Raw genomic sequence first — 23,679 nt, 5'->3', positions numbered from 1 at the left:
GTGTGCTGTATAAGGACTGAATTGCATTCACTGGTGAGACATGCTTTGTGTGTGATGGGATGCGTGAGCATTTGCATGACCCGATTGGTTTAAGAGCCAATTTAGGTACCTTAGGTGAACATATGCATTTAGAGCATGCCGCATGTGTGTATTCCTATGTGGGCGTAGCATGGCCTGATGCTTGGTTTATGGGGGCCTTACCATCACGTTTATGCTGCAGAAGCCATTGCATTTCTTATGTGTTGCATTGCATGGTTCTATTGTTACTGTTATCCTGGGTGGGAGTACCGTGCTAGTCTGGGTGTCGGGAGTACTGGCCCAGAGGAGCTTCGGCTCGATTTAAAGATTAGCTCGGGGGAAGCCCGAGGGAAAGACCTTGGAGTGAGACCCACGGCAACAGCAAGACCGAGGGTTAGAGTCCCACGACAACAACAAGACTAGGTGTTAGAGTCCCACAGCAACGATAGGATAAGACGATATGATGACATGAGAGAGCATGTTTGGAATAGTGATGATATGGTAGCCTATAAAAGGCTGCCAACATGTTTGTATACGGGACTTGGGTGCCAATGTGTGGCTTATGTGGGTCCCAAGGACCCTTTATATGCAGTTGATTTTATGTTATGTATTTAGAAGTAAGGCACGTATAAATCATGACATGGTATAGTTGCATTGGCATGAATTGCATGGGATGTTGGGAAGGGTCCAGATTGTCGAGTTAGGATAGCAAGTGCAGAGCTCTCCCAAACTTAGGTCCTGGGTGTCATCGTGTAATATTTTAAAATTTTGAGTTAGATATATGTTAAGTAGGCTTACGTGGGCCCAAGTGGTGAATGGTATGTAAAGATGATTATGAGATGTTATGTGATGTAACAAAAATATGGTTTCTAAAAGAGTTATGTGAGAGGTTTAGTTTATGTTATTGTTCGATATCATTTAAATAATGACTCTCTCACGGATCCTCTATCTGTTGTAAGGACTCTGAGAGGCGGGTCGTTACAGGGTTAACTTACTTAAGTGAAAAAAATATGTTAAAAAATTTACTAGAGGAGGTAAGAGAAGAATTAATTTAATAATAAAAATTAAATTAATTATTTTATTATAGGAAGAGTGAGTGTTACATTGCATCTCCTCACATGCATTTTACCTAATCACTTTGCAACAATTAGCTATAAAATCGATATTAGAAGTTTAAACTATAAAGTTGTGTTCTTTTTGTTGTTTTTAGACTGTTTTTAGTTTTTAGTTTTTTAAAATAATGAAAATGTGTTTACTTTTTTAATTTAAAAAATATATTTTCGTAAACAATAAAAAATTTTGTAAAGGAAAATCAAAACAACAAAAAAATTGTTTTAGTTGTTTTCAGCCAAAATAATCTCTAAGTCCAAAATATGGAAAACACATTTTATTTTTTATGTTTTGGCTCTAAAAATGAAAAGGGAAAAAATAGAAAAGAAGGAAAAAAAAAAAAGAAAAATTTGTTTTTAAATTTAAAAAATAAAATTATATATTTATTTAAAAATTAAAAAATGTAGTATATATCTATATTATAATTAAAAATATAAAATAATATATAGTATTTTATTAAATATATTACACATATTATGTATAATAATTTTTAATATAAATTATCACTTAGTAATTTATTAATCAAATTTATTATTTTATTTTAATAGTAAAATTTTATTAAAAATAGTTAATTTTATCATTTAATAGTCAAATTCATTGAATAAAATATCATAAAATATATATTGTTTTAAATTCTAAAGTAAAAGCATTTTCTAAATTTTTTTTAAGAAATAATTTTTTAAAATGACAAAAAGAATACGTTTTTATTTTTTTGAAAAGAGACTATCAAAACAAAAAATTAAAAATAAATTTAAAACTCAAAACTAAAAATAAAAAACGTAAAGAAAAGACGGTCTAAAATTTTAATATCCCAATTCATGTTTTCACTTAGAATAAAATTTTAATATCCCAATTTATGTTTTCACTTAGAATAAAATTTTAAAATCTTTCAATTGCCCACGTCCCAAAAATATAAAATTTCATAAAAATAATAATAAATTAAATTTAATAAAATTATTTAAATTAACTAAAATGTAATTAAATTTAATTATTTATTTTAAAATTTAGAAACGATTCAGGAAGCATTCAGATGGGGGAAAGGTCCTCTTGCCAAACACCATATGGGTACCAAAGTGAAAGGCTTTGAACAAGCCCTTCTTCTCTCTACTTAGTTAGAATGAAATTAAGCCTCCACTTTAGTCAGGAAGGAACAATGGCGTTTCTGAGGCGTCCATCTACTTGGATCTGTGAGTTGGAAACCTTTTAATGAAATATCTAATGGAAAGCACACCAGGTTAATGTAACATTAATGTACATACAGAAGAAGAAAACCATAACATCAACACTTAGATTTTTATTGTAATTTATATTTATGCGAGGGAGGGCAGGGCCTCTTTGGCATTGGTACTCTTGAACATCAAATTGCCTCTCTACTTTCAACTCTTTTTTGTCTATATAGGCCGGACCTGTTTGCTCAAATTCTCTCTATCCTTATATCTTATCCCACTTCGTCTCTTGCTTAAAAACAAATCCCAAATCCACTGTACTTCCAAATAATTGATCTCAGTAATAATAAAATTCATTCAAATTAATGATGGGTGATCCTCATTAATATTACTTTATTACACTTGATCTAACAATAGACAATTATCAACCATTGATACATAAAAAATAATTTAAGTTCTCAATTCTCGACCAAAATATACTTTTATTTAAAAGATTTTCCTCTTATCTCTCTCTCTCTCTTTCCCCTCCCTTCTATGGTGAATAAATGGAGGCCAACCGCTTCTGCATTGTTTTAGCAGCTTGCCTCTTATTCTTCTTCTTCTATATGATATATACGAATAAAATATATGCAACTATCATGTCGATGACTGTCTTTGTCCTTGTTCAACATGAGAAAACGCCTCGATCCTCCCTCTTTATGGTGAACCCTTTACTATCATGGGTACCCAAGGTGCTTTGAATCAAGCCCTTCTTCTCTCTTATTGAGAATGAAATTAGGCCTTTGATTATGTGGATTTCGGTTTCACAGAGTTTTGCAGCTTGCAGCCTTTAGTTTGGTCTTGAATAGTGGCGTTTCTAAGGTGTCCATCTACTTGGAACTGTGAGTTGGAACCTTTCAATGAAATATCCAATGGAAAGCACACCAGCTCAACATAACATTAATGTACATACCGAAGAAAACCATAACATCAACACTGACCCAGTTTTCTATTGTAATTTATATGTTAGGGCTGCGGGCCTGTTTGGCATTGGCACTCAAATAGCACATCGCCCTGTACTCTCAAGAGCATCGATAGTAGAGAAATCATTACTAGTAATCAGTTATTTTGAAGACAACTAACCAAATACAATTCTTTCAAACAAGAAGAAAAACCCTCTTTCACTTAACTAACATTCTACTACCTTAAGAAAATCCCTCTTGAACTGCACTCTTTTACCTTTGAACGATCTTCTCATATCCTAAAATGTTTGAACTGAAGACTTGTAGGGCTTTAACCCTGGATTAGTTCAGAACACTTTAAAACAGGAGATCTATGAATAAATCTTACTTGAATGCCTCAAGGTAAAACACAGACCTTTCACCACCACACACAATTCAAGAATTCAAAAAATAGTGTCACATTCAGGGCAAATTGTTAAAGACAAAGCATACCCTTGAAAACGCAGCAACGTATTTTGAACCTCCTCTAATTTAACGCAACCCGGCCAAACATAATCTTTGGTTTTCATCTCTACTTGTAATTATATAAACTATTTTTGGCTTTTATCTACTTGTAATTATTTGTTCACGATTAGATCAGTTCAAAAGGTTAATCTAGTTTCTGTTCTATTCCGAAGGGGAGATGGAATTCACAGACAGTGTTAGTTGAGTTCATCCCACATCGGAATCATAGGGAGCAGTGGCTGGTGTGGAACGTCAATATAAGACAAGGAAACCAATGGGACAACATACTTACCTGGACGGGGTCGATGGGCGATCCAGAAGGTCCATGGCCTAGGTTGACGACCTCCATTGCACTGAGGAGGGGCGTCCGCCTAAGGTCGGCCCAAGTGGTCGAGCCTACGTCATAATTTGTGGTAGAGGGGGCCTGCGTTCGCGCGGCCCCTGCCCAAGTCAGTCCTAATGGTTTTCACGAAGCGGCCCCTGGAAATTGGGTTTCAACATCTAAAATGATGCAGATCTAGTACCCTCTTTTAAGTTGTGAGTCGATGCTACTAACTAGTGCGGGGTGCCCGTCATCCTGCCGCCCGGAGCTGGTGTTGTTTTTGATCTCGGCCGTTGATCTTAAAGATTGACTGCGTCTTTCCTTCAGAACAGACCCACGCGAAATCTTTTCTATGGACGATTTTTTTATTATGTTTTTTGGTTTGCTGAATGGTGCAGGGTGTGGTGGCTGAAATTCCGCTTTTTTCTTTTTTGGTTCCAAGGCTCTGTGAGGGTGAGATAGCCATTAGCCATGTTCTCTTTTATTTTAGTAGTAAAAGAGAACATGGCGAAAGAATAGTTTGATTCTTTCAAGCTAATTTTTATTCCGCACGGTATTGACTTTGGGGCAGTAAAAGGCGAAAGAATAGTTCGCTCTGCGCTCATTGTGAGCACGGCTGCGTCATTTCCTACTTCTCGTTTGGTTTGTTTTCTAACGACACTGAGTGATTGCTTGTTTCATTCAAAATTATGCGATGTGGGACAAAACTAAATATATTAATTAGACTGGCCTACATGCATGTTTGCTGAACCACCTCTCTGTTCTGTGGGCCGCCGCCTTTTGTTTTTTCTGTGTTTGCTTGAGGTAAGAAGGAAATGCAAAGCTTATTTGAGCCCAGCTTATGCCTAATTTGAAAGAAATTAAAAATATTATACTTTTTTTATGCATTTGATTTGATTACTCTCATTCCTTGCTAACACCATGTTGACAGAGTTAATATAACTATACAAATATATGTATTTTTAATTAATTAACTAAAAGAATTAATGACACTTCTCATGTGATAATTGTGATCCAAAATTTAAATTCATTTGAAATTGAGATTACTAATACGATAGTAATTAAGACTTCGAATCTGACTATGATTAGCATGTCAAATTCGATTGTAATTGTGATTTATTTCATTTAAAAATTTATCTTCTTTACTCATCTTTTGATCAGAATAAAAATTGTGTATATCTACAGATGACTTTTAAATTTATAAATATGTATCTAATATCTTGAAATTACTGTAATAATATTATTTTTGTTATACCAATATTATCATTGTGATATTTTATTATTTTTACTCATGAATTTTTTTGATTTAAATTTTTTACATTAAATTATGTGTTCGTTTGTGTGATTGATGATTTTTTTGTAATTTATTTTCTATCCAAAATCATAACCCCTCACATATCATCAAAAGGTGATTGACTGCAAGGAAAAATAAAATAAAGCATTCTTAATTCTTCTATGTTTTCAAGTCAAATATGAAAGAGTATAAAGCTTGGGCCTTAGGTTCACCATTGTTGAGGTTTTTTGGGTCACGGAGAAGTTCAAAACTTATTTGGCCCATAAGCACGAAGCTCAAAGCCCTTAGAGGTTTCAAATTTTTCAATATAAAAGGAAAATGTGTGTGTGGGTTTTACATTTTTAAGGAGAAAAGAAAGAAAGGTCGGAGAAGAGGTGTGTGAAAGAGTATACAAGTTTGATCAAGTGATCTATTAAAGCATTATATGTGATTTGATCTTACTGATTTTTGGTCAATTTGTAGAAGACATCTGGTTCTTCCTTCTGAACAGTCAAATTAATGTTTTGAGATTTTCAACTCCAATTATTGGTCTCTGAACAAAGGGTTTGTTGTTTGAATTTTCTAGGTTGAAGAACCACGGACAATCTTTAATCATCTGTAGATTGGAGAGCATCCACGATCCATTTTTGACTAATTTTTGGTCAATAAACAGAGGACATTTGGGACTTCAATCTAGATGGCCGGATAGTTTATTTGAACTCTACAACTCCAATTTTGTATTCTATAATAACAACTTAATTTTGACGATATCTCTCTAGCCTCTCATTTGTATTATGCTTTGAAATTATTTATGATAACTAGCTAATTTGAATTTGTGTACCTGCTATGTTAGTTCCTTCTTTTCACCTCCCTTTTGTTGTAGATTGTGTGAAGGTGTGAGATTCATTTATTTAGGTAGCTATGATTTCTTTTAAACATGCCTAAAAATGTTACAAATTTCAGTTAAATTGTGTATGAATCAACAGATTTTACCTCAATGTCCTTTTAAATCATGGTATTTGAAAATGTCTTATGTCAATTTTTTTAGTCCAAATTTAAGATGAAATTGAAATTAAATTTTAATGCTTCAAATAATTATAATTAAATAGTAATTTTAAATTCCATATTTTCTTTTATGATCCAATGAGGGAATCTTATTGACGGAGAAATTATTCTATTGCTCCTATGGGCCCACCAATCACCACGTGCCATGTATATTTAGAACTCATTAAGGGTGTGTTTGATAGGATAGAATTTATATGGAAAATGTCATATCCAAGAAATTTAATTTCATCCTTGTTATTTGACACACAATATTTTCTATGAAATTCAATTCATGGTACAACCATTTAAAATATATTTTAACCTAATTTCTATGAAAAATTGATTCCAAGGGGTGGTGGTTTTAATTTTCCATGGAAGATGAAAAATGTTTTACTTTTCCAACTAAATACAATCAAACACACTTTTAAGTGTTTGTATCAAAGAATATCTAAGTGCCTCTTAGATTTTCAAAACTTGTCTTAGGAGAGATCCGTTGATCCTATTTGACTTGAATTTGTTGTTGACATAGAAGATCTAGGTTGTCTTAATTTGCGTAAATCCAATCAAATGAGAATCTCCCTAATATTTTAAAAATATCATCAATTATTCGAGAATATCGACCCAACGATCAAATTACAATTTGTGTGCCTCTACGTTATTTATAAATAAGAATAAACTTCTAAAAGTATAAACACATTAACATAAACTTGCTTTATATTAGCCTATCTCTTCCTTATTGATTCCAGCGTCAAAATTCTTTTGAAGGACAAAAATCCCGCGAATCTCCTCTTTATGATCACTTTAGCATGATCGTGGACTAAATCTCATAGTTCATATTTCATATAATAAATAAAAAATGATAATATTAAATTTCAAGAAAAGAAAAAATGACTAAATGAGTCTATCTAAACGTAACTATATACTGATTTTGTGTCGAGATTTAAAGCATCTTGCAAGTAAGTTTTTACAAATATTTTTATTTATTTGTATGATAGGCATTATTTGTGAATTATTATACATAATATATATATATATATATATAAAGCCATACTTAGCAAGAAGTGAGATTAGAGTTGAAAAATGAGTAGGCCGCGCTGGCCGACCGACCTCCTACTTGACCCGCGAGGGAGTCAGGCCAAGACGAGTAATGGGAAATAGGGGCCAAGCACAACCCTATGGCTCTTAATAAACGGGCCAGGCCATTTTGGTGGGCCACCCTATTTTGGTCACCACCCTTATTTTTTGTAGGCTAGGCCAGGCCGTAGGCCACAAAACACTGGCCCAGCATGACTCATTTTCTACAGTATTGGGCCAGTCCGACTCATTTGCTACAATATTAAGCTAGGCTAGGTTAGGTAGGAGGCAGGCAGGCCCATGAGTGTAACGACTCATTAGAGGGCCCAGTATTTATTTAAGAATTATTTAATTAATTATTGAAGTTTTGATTTAGAGATTTTGCCAATTAATTATTTAATGTGGCAATTTAGAGATTTTGAAGGAAAATAATAACATTTATTTCTTTTAATGTTGGAGTTAAAAGAATTTGCCAAGGTGGCAATCAAGCAATTTTTAATTGAGAGAATATCATTTAAATAGCATTTAAATGGCATTTATTTTGTGGATTAAATGCAAGGGCATGAAGGTAATTTTGGAGTTTTATTGTTATTTGAGAGTTTTAATAATAATTTTTGTATTATTATTAATTAAGTGAGATTATGTATTTAAAGGAGAATGAGAATCCATGTATGAAATGGAATTGGATTAAGAGTCTTCTAGTCCCAATAGGAGAAGGTTTTGATAGTCTCCAAGTTCAATTAGGAGAGGGATTCCAAGTTATAAAAGGAAAGAGATCTAGGACTTTATGTCTATATATTGAGCCCATTAGCTTAGCTTTTCTTTACGCCATGTGAAGAACAAGAGATAGCAGAGCTTGCTAGAGTCTTTAGGATTGTTCCAGGGTTTGATCAGAGAGTTCTATCAGGCAAGTATTCTTCCTGAAATCCCTTCCATTACAAGTTCATATCAATTTTTCAGATTATTCTAGTTCTTCATTGAGTTCTCAGATTTTATCAGTTGCAGTGCGTGTATGTATAGGTATATATATACGTAAACAGTGAATGCATAAGATAGATGTGCATGAGTTATACAACGATTCTTCCAAATATCATTGTTAAATCATCCTTAATGTTGTTTCATACCAATTGGGATTCATGTTTCCAAGATTTCGTTCAGACTGGCATAGTTTCATTGAGTTTTGATCAAGAACATAGAGTCTGTAATCGTTCGTGTTCATCAAAAATAGTTGCAGATATCCGGATGAGTTCTTCCATATCCGGATGGATTTTTCAAAGCTTGTGAGTAGCATCCAGATGGAATAGAGTCTATCCGGATGAGTCAAAAAGTTTTCTGTGAGTGACATCCTGGATGGCCCTTAGCATATCCAGATTCGGGATAGTATCACATCCAGATGAGTCCAGTGCCTATTGTGAGTAATATCCGGATAACTCTTGTTCATATCCGGATAGCCTAGTAATATCCGGATGCTTCGTTTTCAGTATCCGGATGTGTCCAACAATGATTGTGAGTAGTATCCGGATGCCTTGAGTCGTATCCGGATGTGCCTAGTTGTTGTGAGTGATGTCCGGATGCTTCATGTTGTATCCGGATGAGTCTAAGACTTTTTGTGAGTAATATCCGGATACCTTGTATCGTATCCGGATGTATCTAAAGTTCATCGAGTATAATATCCGGATGGTTTGTTTATACATCCGGATAGGTCAAGATAATATCCGGATGTCTCGCCTAATATTCGGATGACTCCCCCCAAAAGTTGAAATTCGTATTCGAATAGTCTCTTGTGGCATCCGAATGCCTCAGTGAGATATCCGGATGGACAGAATCATATCCTGATATCCTAGTCCTTATCTGAATACCATCGTAGCATATCCGAATCACTTCTCCTTTGAGCTTCAATGTATCCGGATGAGCCTTCTTCATATTCGGATGTCTTTCATCATATCCGGATATCCTTCCTGATATCCGGATGACTTTTCCAGAAATCCAATTTAGCTTCAAGTGAGTTCTAATTCAAGTTTAATTCAATTAATGTATTTAATACCTTCCAACATTGAATTCATAAGCCAGATTATGACAAGTTAATCATACCCATACCCTAAATCGTAGTTCATTGAATCTTTGTATTCCAATATATAGATGAAAATCATATCATGTTCAGCATTATTATAACATGATCAGCATTATTTTGTGAGATTATGTGCATACATTTTGGTATGAGTATTGAGCATGACTTTATATGGAGCACTACATATCATGTGCAAGCATTTATGTGAGCATTGCATTGTATTATGCGCGCCAGGCGGCTTGTCTGCGGGGATCCCATCAGTTTCAGCTCAGTTTATGAGTTGCTCGTCTGGTGGCAACCAGGAGCTAGGGGCATATTGCCCACAGTATGTACTTACAGTTTTTATGTATGCAGGATTCAGATCAGACAAGTACGTATTATCAGATTATGTGGGCCTATGAGTCAAAGTTGCATACTTGCATTTAGTTTACAGTTTATGTGCATTTTATTTTTATGAATGCAAACAGACAGTGATTATTTCAATACAAGTTCAGTGAGTTATTTATCAGTATCAATATTCTTCGATTCAGCTTTAGTATTCTTTCCACCTTATTACTTGCTGAGCTTTTTAGCTCACCTTATACTCTTCACCCCTCCAGGTCCTAGCAGGGGAGTATTAGAAGTGAGGCCTAGCGGCAGTGGTCTATAGTGTGTGTACGTGGAGCCGCTCAAGATAAAAGATGTTTAGGAGTCTATTGAGTTTATAGTATTTTCTCAGTTTATATCTATTTTATATTTCAGTTGAGGGATTGTCCCTTAGACAAAGTTTATGATTTTCAGTCTGTATTGACTCAGATTTTTTATTCCAGTTGATTGAGATGTTCAGTTATGGTATCAGATTTCAGTTTATCAGTTAGTTTTATTTTATTTTCCTCGTAGCACCTCTTCTCGGGTAGTTCTAGGAGAGGGGTGTTTCAGTATTCGTATCAGAGCAGTGTTTTGAAGAGTCTCCCGTACACACATAGGATGTTGGGTAGAGTTAAGACTTATGTCATTCAGTTAGATAAGTTGGTCTAATTAGCAATATTCTAACCCTAAGTGATGATGCAAAAATATGAGTAATAGAGGTGGATGACCCCGTACTTGCAATCAGGTTGCTTTTATGCAAGTCAAGGTTCTAGTGTCCACACTAGGCTCACCAGGAGAGTCTAGTCGCGATCTACGGTAAGGGAATGATCGAGATGTGAGGTATGTTAGCAGGATTGATGAGGGTGATAGATACCCTAGTTACTAATCAGGTAAGAGAATCACAAGTTCCCAAGAAGTAAGAGAAAGTAGAGGCGATAAGCCAGTCACTCCAACAGCTCTAGTTGTGGAGGCAGATACAGGGAGTCAGCTATTAAAGGATTTCATGGCTTTCTGACCATCAGCATTCCATGGAGGCACAAATGCAGCAGCAGTTGAGAATTGGATGCTATCGATTGTATAGACGATCGTCGAGTGTGACTTAGCACATTTTTGTGTAGAAGTGATGTCGAGAGATGGTGGAAGACTGTCTGCCAGAGGTTTGGTAATCGAGAACCCACATGGGTCGAGTTCCAACAAGTGTTCAATGATTCTTATTGTCCAGCGTGGGTTAAGGACCAGAAAGTTTTTTTTAGTTGGTGTAAGGTATCAAGACAGTGGCCCAATGTGAGGTAGAGTTTACAGCCTTGACTAGATAGGCCTCAAAGTTGGTGTCCACTAAAGCTAAGAAGGTTGCTAAATTTCAGAGAAAATTGCGTGTTGATATTTGCCACGCTTTTAGAGGAGCTCAAAGTGTGGATTATGCTACGATAGTTCAGTAAGCATATGCTATTAAGAGAAATGTTCAAGAATTACGAGATTGAGGTACATGATAAGAAGTTATTTGGAAGATTTAGAAATTCTTGATGTTAGGAATTTTGATTTGATCCTTGGCATGGATTGATTGTCACGGCATTTGCAAGAGTTGATTGTCGACAGAAGATTATTGACTTTAATCTACCTTGACAGCCGGTTCAGATATATAAAGAAGTCAAGCCTATAGCTACGATTCCTATGATTTCAGTAATGGAAGTAGAGAAGTTGTTGTGTGATAGATGTGAAGCTTACATAGCTTTTGTTACCTCAGATGAGGGAAGCGAGAGAAAGTTGTTTGAGGTGCTAGTAGTACGAGATTTCTTAGATGTTTCCTTAATGAATTATCAAGATTACCTCCTCGAAAAGAAGCAGAGTTTACTATTGAGTTATTGCCTGGTACGCAGCCCGTCTCTAAGGCTTCATATCCAATAATTGCATCTGTTTACAAGAATTGATTTAGAGTAAGGTATTTGATTTTGAAATTTAAGATTCAGGTTGATCGTTCTCCAAGACTTATTACTCAATGTAAATACGTTAATTTGAACAATATCTCTATTGTTATTACATCTTACTACGATTTTCACTACCTTGTAATATTTAGTTTTTGTAGAAAAAACAAATACTGACATCAACAATAGAATTGTCAGGTTCCACAATGTGTATTTCTCTTGATATGTCAACTATGGGACACACTCGAGTTGTTTAGTTGTTGGGTTCCACAATGCATAGTTCCCTTGATAACTCAAAATGCAAACTAAGCCATTAGAAGAACCCACAATATATGAGCCCCCACTCGAACTTTGGCATACATAGATTGGTGATTGCTTTATTAATGTGCACAAAGATGTTTGTGTAATCTTTAGTGGTTAAATCACTATTTATAGACAAAAAAAAAGATAAAACATTTCCTTTTAACCATACTATTGTTAAGGTGAATATTAATGAAAGTGGATGAGAGAGATAGTTCATACCAACGTTTGCACACGCACCTACATCGCATCAATGACTTAATCGGGGCCGACCCGAGGCTTAATGGGGCCCTAGGCCATAATAAATTTTGTGGCCCTTCAAAAAATAATAAAAATTATTGAAAATTTATTTTTCTTGCTTTTGAGATGCAAAGTCATTAATTAAATTTTTGTATTCTAATTTAGAAAGTAAATCTTTTTCAATTGATAATATTGCTAAATTACTTAATTTTTCTTGTGACATAGTTGAACGTAAATAAGATTTTATAAATTTTAATTTTGAAAAACTTCTTTTTGCTAAAGTTACAGTAACATGAAAGGTTAATAATATTCTATAAGCTATCCATGCATTTGGAAAATAATTTATCTTTTTTATAAAATTTAATATTGCAAGTGGTGTTTTAATTTCTATAGTTATAATTTCTTTTAAAATTTTTAATTCTGAAAATAAATCTAAACCATCAACATCAGATAGCATATCATGTTTTAGAAAATTTTCAAGATTTAAATAATTTTTTTTCAAATTATCATTATCAAGCAATTTTAACTTTTCTGTATTGTAAAAGAAACCAAAATTATCTTCATAAATTTTAAATTGTTTAAATCTATTTTGAATGGAGGAAATAGCATGATCAACTAAATATGTAAAATAATTAATTCTAAAATATTCTTCCCTCGATAATTTCATCTCCTCGTTTTCATTCTTATCAAATTGTTTTTTTCTTCTTATTGTACGTTTTTCACGAAACTTTGGTTCTATATCCATTTGTTGTGCAATTTCTTTAGCAGCAATCATAGAAGATTTAAAACCATCTTCTCTATAATTTTTAAAAAAAGAAATAAGACATTTCAAGTGATCTATTGCAATAGCAATGTCTATATCTTTACATTGTAAATATTTACTAACTGTATTAATAGCAAATAACATATCATACCAAATAATCATGCCTAACAAAAATTCAAAACTTTCAATATCATGTGTTGCTAAAGAAATAGCTTCACTTCTTATTTTAGGATCCTCACTAGTTTCTGTTAATTGATATAAAACATCTTTTATTTGTGGAGCTTGATATCTTATTGCTTTAACATTTTCAATACGGCTTTCCCAACGTGTTTGTGATAATGGTTTAAGTGTCAAATTTAAAACATGATCTTGTAAAATTTTTCATCTTTTTGTAGAAGAAGAAAATAATGCGTATATACGTTGTGTGACTCCAAAAAATGTCATAGTATCAGCACATGAATTAGCCATATCACAAAGAACTAAATTAAGATTGTGACAACCACATGGTGTATAAAATGCTCTAGAATTTATATCTAATAATCTTTTTTGCACATCTTGGTGTTTACCTTTCATATTAGATCCATTATCATATCCTTGCCCTCTCACATTATTTATATCAAGTTCAAGATTTTTTATTTTACTTATGAGTATATTAAAAATACCTTGACCAGATGTATCATTTACTTTTAAAAAATTTATAAAATATTCTTCTATTTTTATCGGACTTATTGAAATATTTACACATCTTAATATAAGAGATATTTATTCCTCATGACTTACATATGGGATACAATCAAGTATAATTGAAAAATATTTTGATTCTTTAATTTTTTTAATAATGATATTTCTTATTTCTAATGCTAAAATATTTATTAACTCATTTTATATTCTATGACCAAGGTAATGGCTATGTATTTCTTCATTTTGAATGCGTCTAAGGTGTTCTTGCATTATTGGATCAAATTTAGCAATTGTTTCAATTAAGCTTAAAAAATTTCCATTATTATCTTGATAAATCTTTTCATTTGTACCACGAAATGCCAAATTATTTTTTGAAAGATTTTTTACAATAGCAATAATTCTAATTAATACATTATTCCAATGCTCTTTCTCTTTATTTATTTTATCTTGTAATTGTTGATCAATCATTTTATTTTTAAGTAATCTTATTTCAGCATCAACCCAAATATTCATATTTATAGCATGTTCATTTGTTGTTTCGTGACTTTTAAGTTTGGCACTAAGATTTTTTCAATCTCCACACTCTTCATTTGCTAGTTGACTTGTATTTGATTTCAAATTAAATAATTTACAACAACAACAAAATACTTTATCTAATTCTTTTGAATATACTAGCCATTTTCTATCATGTTTTTCTCCATTTGATAAATTTCGAATGTAATGAATTGTAGAAAAATGTCTAGAATTTTTATCTCTTGGAAAATCTAAAACATATCTAATTGGACATTTCTCAACTAATAAATCAATCATTCTTGCGTCTAAATTTTTCCATTGTGCTGGATCATAAATATTTTTAATAGGTATTTCATCTTCATTATTAACATTTTTATTCTTGTTGATAATTACATCTTCTTCTAAATTTTTATCATATTCTTCACTATTTTTTGGTGAATTTGAACTATTATCCTCAAAACTTTCTCCACAATTTTCAACTAATTTTTCATTTGATTTTTCTAGTATTTGGGGTTTAGTATTAATAACAAATCTCTCAAGTGCACATTTTAAGGATTGAATTAGTTCTTCTACCTTTCTTTTTTTCTTACGTTTTTCAAATCCAGATTCATACTTTCTAGTAGACATTTTTATTCAAACAATAATTAATTCTATACCCCTAATATTATTTTGTTAAAATAAAAATAATTATAAAAATACAAGAAAGTAAGAATGATAGCACCTGATTATGCTATTTTAGTTGCACTTTCTGGTGAAATAGTGATAAAACTTGATATTATTACCTGCAAAAAAAATAATCAAAATATATGACGTTAAAAACTAACCAATGATATTGAGATAAAATAACAGTAAAATAATGTATCAATCATCGATATCGATCGAATTGGTAAGATAAATAAACTAACTAGAAAAGGAGTTACTGTTGCCGATAGAACTGGTGTGCTTATGCGGTCGTGCGACAAATGACAATACGATCAAATGAGAATCTAATTAAAGCAGTAGAAATTGTGTATGATATATATATATATATAGAGAGAGAGAGAGAGTATAAATGAAGTAATAGAAATCATGCATGTATATATATATATATATATAAACAGAAAGAAAGAGAGAGAGAGAGTGCTTCAGAGAGAAGACTTAGAGCTAATTGCAGCAACAAAATCGCACTTATATGTAGAGAAAAAGAAAAAGCCAAAGTAGGCTGTAGAAAGAGAAAAATGGGCGCGGGCGAGTATTTGATCTTTTTATATCTATTTTTCTTCCTCAATTCTGTTCCAAATCCAAATCAACGGACAATGGGCTAATTAATTTCTTACCGTTACTTTTCAGTTGTCACTTTTGCTTCTGCTGTGTTTTATCTTCTGAAGTTAAATTATTAAAATATTAAAATAGGAATTAGGGACTGTGCGCATGCAGAGGCTCTGGCTCAATGTTTCATCATTTATTCTTTTTTTAATTTTTTATTTTACTTCTCTCTCTCTCTCTCTTATAGTCAATCACATTTATTGTGCGTCAGTGTGGCAGCACACTACTTGCTGCCCGTCTTAGTAAGGTGGCTGTTGTACCTATATTTTTTGACTATATTTTTTGAGGCCCAACCAACAATTGCTATATTTGTTGGGGCCCAAAAAAATTGGGGGCCTTAGGAGGCATAAGCCTTAGTGGCCTATGCATTGGGCCGGCCCTGTACTAATTAGTAGTCTGGATATGATTTCAATTGTCATATCTTCTGGTAGCTCACATTGTGGTATGACCTCGATTATCTCATTACGACAAATCATACTTAGGATTTCTTCATTTCTTTCTTTTGTTGACTTTGTAGTCGTGGTGTTGCAAAAAGACAACCCTTTCTTTGCATGAGTATAATTCATTTTGCTTAAAAAGAAAGCTGAATCAATTGATTTATCCTAAACTTAGGATCATATTACAATTTTATCCAGTTTTAACCTTTGTTTCAATTTGGTTCTCAAGCCTTAACTTTCTCTTCAATTTTACCCTCAATTGACTAGGCATGTGCCCCAGTATACGTGGTACTGAGATGACATGTTGATGTGTTCAATAATGGACATATCAACAAAACAACGTCGTTTTGCTGTGATGTTGCTGCAATGCACAAAGTAAAACGATCTCATTTTGCCTTTTGCATTTTGAAACCCCAAGTAATGTATCAAGTTGACCCTGAACTAGATCTGACCCAATAGATCGACCCAACACTTAATAGGTCAAAACCCATATTCTTCCCCAAATCACCAACGATTTATGTCTTCCATCTTGCCCGGCTGCCATTTCTATTGTCACTATCGCTAGCTGCCTCCTTCTTTCTCACTCTTTATTGCTTGTGGCTCTAACCACCGGTTTCCTTCCATTAATGGTAGCCACAGAGCCAGCCGATTAGAAAAAAAAAAGAGAGAAGGGAGAAGACTAGAGGTAATCAGATGGTTGCGACAAACCCAACCATTGCTAGTAGCGCAAAAGCCTCGTCACGACTTAGAAGACCCACAACAACGAAAGGCAACTAGTCATGTCAAACCAAAAACAAAGGGTCGCGGCCATGGCAAACACGTCAAGCCATGGTCGCCGCCGACGCGGTCATGAGAGAGTCCAACAGCCCATCTATAGCCCTCAGACACGACCGAACGGTGACATAGTTGACAAAGAAGAGGGCATATGGTTGCTTTCACTCACGCCAGTTCGCCCATGCTTATTGTCGACACTAATGCACCGCTCACGAACTGCGAGATACGTAGCCACCAGTGAAAGGAAAAAATGGCCATGGCGAGACCTATGTCGAGAAGACGACAAGGGCCATAAGTGGCTGATCTATATGCTTCACTGACTACCAGCATTGTAGATGATGAAGACCGACAGAAAATGATGGACATCTGCCATGGCAATGGCTTGAACCATCGGTCGACCAAAATGAAGAAGATGACCACTAATCGGCTGGCTCAGCCACCATGTAGATTGGGCCACACGTTTGGTCAATTAAGGATTAAATTGAAAAGAAAGTTAATATTCGAGTACCAAATTGAAATAAATGTCAAAACTGAATAAAATTGTAAAATAATCTTAAATTTAGGATAAATCAATCAATTAAGCCTAAAAAGAAACCCATTGAAAGAATATTTAAAGAATATTTAAACCCATGGTAATTTTCTCTTTGCCAATAAACCCCAATTAAAGTTGAAGTAGACAATTTTTAAACAAGTACTTAGTTGAATTAGATGATCTTTAAACAAACGTTTTTCTCTTATCAAATGATTTATAAAATATTGTACTCTCTCTGATGTACAACTTAGTTTATATTAAATTTGAGGGCCTTATATAATCAATTACTTTTGAACTTGGGTAACAAAACAGTTTTTTTTGAATCAACCGGCCCAAACTCAATTTCGTTTGATTCGAGTATATTAATAAAACAGTTTGCAGCACATCAATTTGGTTTCATCGTATGGGAATGGGATTGTCTACAAAAATTGAGCGAGGGGGATGTGGTCATTGTGGTGGATCTTCTTCTCGCTAGAAGCTGCAGACCAATGATTGCCTGGAGGGTTTTTGTTGATGACGAAGAAGAGAGCGAGACATTGAGCATCTTCCATTATTTGCAATGGACGCCAGCAGAGCTTCCTGCTTTTCCTTGGATGTGCGCCGTGGGATTAAGGACACCACGTACTCCATGAATGCCGCGTCGCACGGCAGCGTAATGGGTCCATCGCTTGGCAGTCCGAACTCTTCTTCCGACAACTCAAGGAGCCCTCAGATGATCTCATGGTTAAGATAAGCAATTGGAAAAGCGAAGCGTCTTTGATCCGCCGTGTACACAACAAAATGACCCCTATCGGCCACTGATGATGAGCTGCTCCCACTACTGACATCTCCTTCGGCTCTTGGTATTGAAATCCTTCTTCTTCTTCTGATGGCGGCCACCCGCTGCCATTTCCTTGCCATCTTGATGAGTTTCTTGGTGCTAATCATATTGTCTTGGTTTATTATATTATGATCGAGGAGAAGAGAAGAGGTCGGTAACTCTGAATCATGAATTGGTTTGCGGCGCTAATCTGAAGGAAGTAGATAGCTATATATATAAACATAGCCACAGGCACTGCAATTGAATGCGGCTTCCTATGGGTAGGGGTCCACGGCTACAAGATCATGTGCTATTTAATGCAGAAGAGGACTGGGCAGCGGCCAATGGCCATGTTTTGTTCTTTCTCAACATGAAAAATCCTGGGTCCTTCTCTGTGTATGGTGCTTGGATAACAAGTTGGGTCCGAAGGCAGTGGTTTTTGTGATTCCAAGCCTTGAGAACCACAAGAAAAGGGCCCAATTGGTCTAGTAGCTGAACCATATCTCTATCCCATATTAACTGTTCAGCTAACATGTGGCAGTGAGTATTTTCAGAAAAATAGAGAACGTCTAACGACTCAAACCTAACGTGGGAATAAACCATTGGATAAGAAAGAACCATGTGATGCTGTCCCTATGAAGGGATATCAAGACCTCCACCTTAGCATACTTTTCAATTTGGAGGCCCCCAGCCATAATTTGGTGATGCCCACTAAATGTGTGGGACTATAATGCTTCTTAAAGAATTTTTTTTTTTTCTCCCACTTTCTAACTTTACTGCATTTCTCAGATTTAGTTTATCAAATTTAAGCATGTTATTTAGTATTTTGGGGCACATTTTCTTGAGAAGAAGAAGTGATTGTTGACCCATTCATAGTGTTGGATCAAAAGCAGAGGCTATTAGATTCATTTGAAGTTTCTTTTCATAATTCTCTATCTTCTTATTCTCTTTTCTTTCACTTTTCTGGGGGGTTTTTAAGTTTTAAAATGCTCCTTGACATCAGGACTGATTTATATGCTGCTGTGTTTTACTTTGACTTGGCTTCCTGACATCAGTTTCACAAGCTTGCTGGTATCACCAATTCCCTTTAAATGCATTTCTATGGAACCAATTATCAGTTAATGATTTTGTAACAATCAATTGTGTAGATGCTAACTGCATTTTATGAAATCAATCATCAATTAACACCCTTGACAGTTGCTTGTTCCAAAATGCTAACTGCATTTAATTTGACACGGGGAACTTTAGTCTAATTATAGGTGGATTTGCACCGAAATAACTAAAATGATAGAAAAAGGCTCTAAAGGTACTGAAATTACAGATACCTTTTAAGTCTTTTAGATGCTTCTAGTTACCTTGATTTCATATTAAGGTATCATTTGCGATGGAAAAAGAACAAACATGAGCAAAATCTAATTGGAGATTCCATTAATAATAATCTAACTGCAATGTGTATCATTTACAAAACAGGAGTGTAATTCAGATTAGAAACTGCAGACTACTAATTGCTGATTGCTTTGTCCTTGTTGGTGGTTTTGGAATGATAGGCATCGACTACTAGTGATGGACAACAGCAACGCCTCCTCCAGCTCCTCGGATGCATTCCTTGTTATCAAAGAGAGTGCATATTCAAAAAATATTGCATCAAAAGGCAATGTGATAGCTCCATGGCTTGGCAATCCATACTCTTCCTCTGCCATTTTTAGGAGCTCTCTGACTACTTCTTTGTTCAGATAAGCCAAGGGAATTACAAAGCGTGTCCCATCGGCAGAGTACACTACAAAGTGACCCTTATCAACTGTTGATGGGCTGAAATGGCCTGCAGCAACAGCCTTTTCGGTTATCGGGGAAGTGATTCTTTTTGGAGTGATAGCAGCCAGCTTCTGCCACTTCCTTGCCATTTTTATGAGCTTCTTAGAGCTGATCATGCTTGTTTTTCTAGGAGTCTAGAAAGGATGGAATTTGTTGGAAATAAAGAAAAGAAGATTTGGCTCTTGAAGACTGAAAAAGCTATATTTGTGCTTGATAGGAAATAAACTTACTTATATATACTCAAAAAAGCCAGTGACCCTGCCTTAAATGAATCTAACTTTGGAATGCTATGGGAAACAAACCCATGTGGAAAATGAACAGGAAAGACGATTTGAGAGGTGGGCTTGCCCGGTTATGCATGTTAATAGGACACGAAGGTGCCACAAAGCTCACATTTTGTGTGTTCCGTGGTTTGACAGCATATTGGGGTCCAGAACAGCTGGTGCCTGGTGAGAAAAGTGACTATATCCTTCTTTGTGGAGGGGATTGCAGACAAATTGGGTCCATTTGTTTGATCTACCACTATGTCCATACTAAGAAATTTTATGATTTTGTTGCAACCGATCACTTACCATATACCTTGTTTAATTTCAGTATGTTGGTTCCATATTCTTTGCCTTCTGTATATTAATTTTGCTTAATTGCATTCAGAGGGAAAATGGTTTCTTGCTGCTACCTACCTACCATGATTAACAATGGCCTTATATCATTATGGCCTTATATCTGACATGACTAGGTTGAGAATCTTAAACTTGAGTGTTTCAACTCCATGAAATGACATTTTATATCACATTATGCCATTATCTAACACTTTAAATGTAGTTTTTCTTTCTTTAAGAATTTCTTGTGCAATTCAACTGTCCTCTTCAATTAAATCATCTCACAATTTATGCTTACCTCTTCTGCAATTTAACTATACTATATCTTAATTAAACCATTCTGTTATCATATGTACTTGCATCAGCACATTAGTGTCCAAAATATATGGGCTTTCCAATGCCATCATCTATCACCTTTTCGTTTCTTTTCGGAAAGGAAGATTACTAAGAATTATAAGAATTAGTTTGCACTGGGATTCATGCGCTTCTCCAATCCATTTGGATACTGTCTCAATGCTTGTAGAGCTTCAGGACATAAGCTATTAGATTTAGTCTCACAGTAGTAGTCTATTTATTTGTACTGGTGAAACCTAACTTTTTGCTTACCATAATATTGACAGTAAGAATTGCTATTGTCAGAAGAGATTATGTCATTCACAAGAACATAATATAGTAGTTCTTAATGAATACTTTACTTGTCCAAAGGCATAAACTCAAATTCACTTGCCCAAATATATATAAATATATATAAAGAAAAATATGAAACTGAAACTTATGAGGAGCTCACTGGGAAGAAATAACAACATGTAGAGACATGCAAGCACGTGGCAGGTGAGGCTATGTTAGTGGCATAATGTATCAATTCTGTTCTCATCAACAAGTAGGTGTTTTGCTCACTAAGACCGATGGTCACGATGAGCATCAAGGTAATCACACAGTGATGACAGTGGTTAAGTCCCAACATGATAGCTTTGCTTTCTTCCTTTTGGTTTACAGTTGGTATGCAACATGTTCACCAATGATTTCCTCCCCCTTCGGTTGCCTTTTCTCAATTGGTCCAAATTGATATTGGTAGATCAATCTTGTGTGGCGACAGTACCTTGTCATTGCTAGGTTGTTAAATCCTTATCATTGATGTCGTTATGCTGTTAGAGATGGCTAGCCATAGGTAGTGTATTTTTTTAATTTTTTAATTATAAATATTTAGTTTATATAAATATATTTTCTTTAACTACAAGTTGATTTTGCATGGCTAATGTGGCAAAAAAATTACTAGGATGACAACCGTATTAGCCACCTTAGTATGTGACATCAATATTTAATAGTTGTTACTAATGGAAGAGAAACAACTATCCAAAATTGAAACAGAATTAAAGTTGGGTGGTATTATTGATACAGTTAAAAGTTTTGTCCAACATTGAAGAGCCACAATCCTATTAGGGAATAGAGCCATAATCCAATCCATACGGCATGAGACTTGCTACACTCTAGAAGAGCCATAATCCTATTAGGGAATAGGGTAATTCAGGGCACCCAATTTCTAGGTCATGAAAATAAATTTTTGCATAGTTCATTATCCTGACTTTCACTTCTAGAATTATCAAGTTGGTGTATTTTTCACTAGGAAAAAAACAGAATTGATTGTTCGAATATGGGAAAAATTGTTATTAGAAATGGTTTAGAAAGCTTTCCGTCTATATCTTGCAAATGAAATTCTACAAAACATCAAACAAGTAGGAAATCATTTCATAAATGAATTTTGGAAGGTTCTTCTAGTAGCACTCAAAGATGCAATTGAAAACGACAATGATAATGAAAAGCTCGAGGTTTCTATATGGATGCCTTCTATATTTGGTTGGGTGTTTGGATAAAATAATTGATTGAACAGATGTTCATGCTTGATGACAATGTAATGTAGTTTCCTATTTGTTGTTTGATTTTTCAAACTTAATTATTGTTTTGAGATTATTGTGTACTCAAAAGCTCACAAAATTTTTATTTGAATCTTGTAGAACTAAGGCCTAGTTAGATGCATGTTGAAACATGAAGGTCCCAAAAGAGCAGGACATTGTAGAAAGCATATAGAAATGGAAAACAAGAAGAGAACCACAACAGGAGTGTCACTAAATTGCTCATTTAGGTTTTGTATCATCATTTTTTTTGTTCTCTGGAGAAAATTTTTGCAAAAATAACACACCTTTGAAGGGGAGGGAAAAGTGTTGATAAAGTTGTAAGAGGCTTTTAGGTACTAGATAGTAAACTAAGAGCAAATGTTTCAGAATAGTTTCATACTAAATTTTGTTGTAAACCAAAAATGGGATAGAGAGGCTTCAAAAGAATCTACAAAACTAGCTAGCATACAATACAAGTCCCCAATATCATTTTAGAGCTGTTGGAAAAGCTTCATACAAAGAAACAATTTTTTTTTTTGAAGGTTTTGCAACATGAGTAGGGAGCTTAGTTCAAAAGGAGTCCTATGTAGAAAAATAGGCTTGCTTTGATAGTAGCACACAAGTCCCAAAAGTTGTATTAGAGTTTCATTAAGGTTTTGTGTTGAGGAAATATCGCTTCATCAATCTGTACCATGTTTGGGCATTTTGGCACAAACAAATTCTAGGTCTAGATAGTACAAGAAGGTTTTGACGGCTCAAAATCATTTAAGCCATGACAAATAGCAAATCAAGGGAGAAACCTACATTTCCTGGTCTGCTGCTGATGTCTGCTTCCAGCAGCCAGTTCCACAGGTCTTTTTTTTTTTCTTTTCCCTTTTGCCAGTTGAGGAAAATATCTGAAAAATATGGAAAAATCTGGAAAGGATAAAACTGAAGGGTCAATGTGGCAGCTAGAGCAAGTTTCTCTGCAGAAATTGGAATTGCTCCAGCAGCCACTCCTATGGGGCATTTTGCTCACTGAATCAATGACAAATTTTCCAAATTTTAGTAACAGGCCCAAAAATTATGAAGAACGTTGTGCTAAGTTTCAAGAAGTTATAAGAAATCTAGATGAGTGAAATGGAGAACCTAAGAGGCTGCCATAGAACATACTTTTTTACTTTCTATTTCTTTTGCAAATTGACTAACACAAAAAAAAAAGAAAAGAAAAAGAAAATTAGAGAGTTATCAAATCAGTTTTTA

At 34.4% G+C, this 23,679-nt stretch overlaps 1 non-coding gene across 1 annotated transcript; it reads left to right on the top strand.

Moving 5' to 3' along the window:
* The first annotated feature begins 4,023 nt into the window (after positions 1-4,023).
* LOC127802938 (U1 spliceosomal RNA) lies at positions 4,024-4,183 on the top strand. Its single transcript, XR_008023387.1, has one exon. It is a non-coding gene; the product is annotated as a U1 spliceosomal RNA (small nuclear RNA).
* The last annotated feature ends 19,496 nt before the right edge of the window (positions 4,184-23,679 follow it).

Source organism: Diospyros lotus, chromosome 5 (assembly GCF_014633365.1).
Source record: "Diospyros lotus cultivar Yz01 chromosome 5, ASM1463336v1, whole genome shotgun sequence".
NCBI lineage: Eukaryota > Viridiplantae > Streptophyta > Magnoliopsida > Ericales > Ebenaceae > Diospyros > Diospyros lotus.
This window is presented reverse-complemented; position numbering and strand designations above follow the sequence as displayed.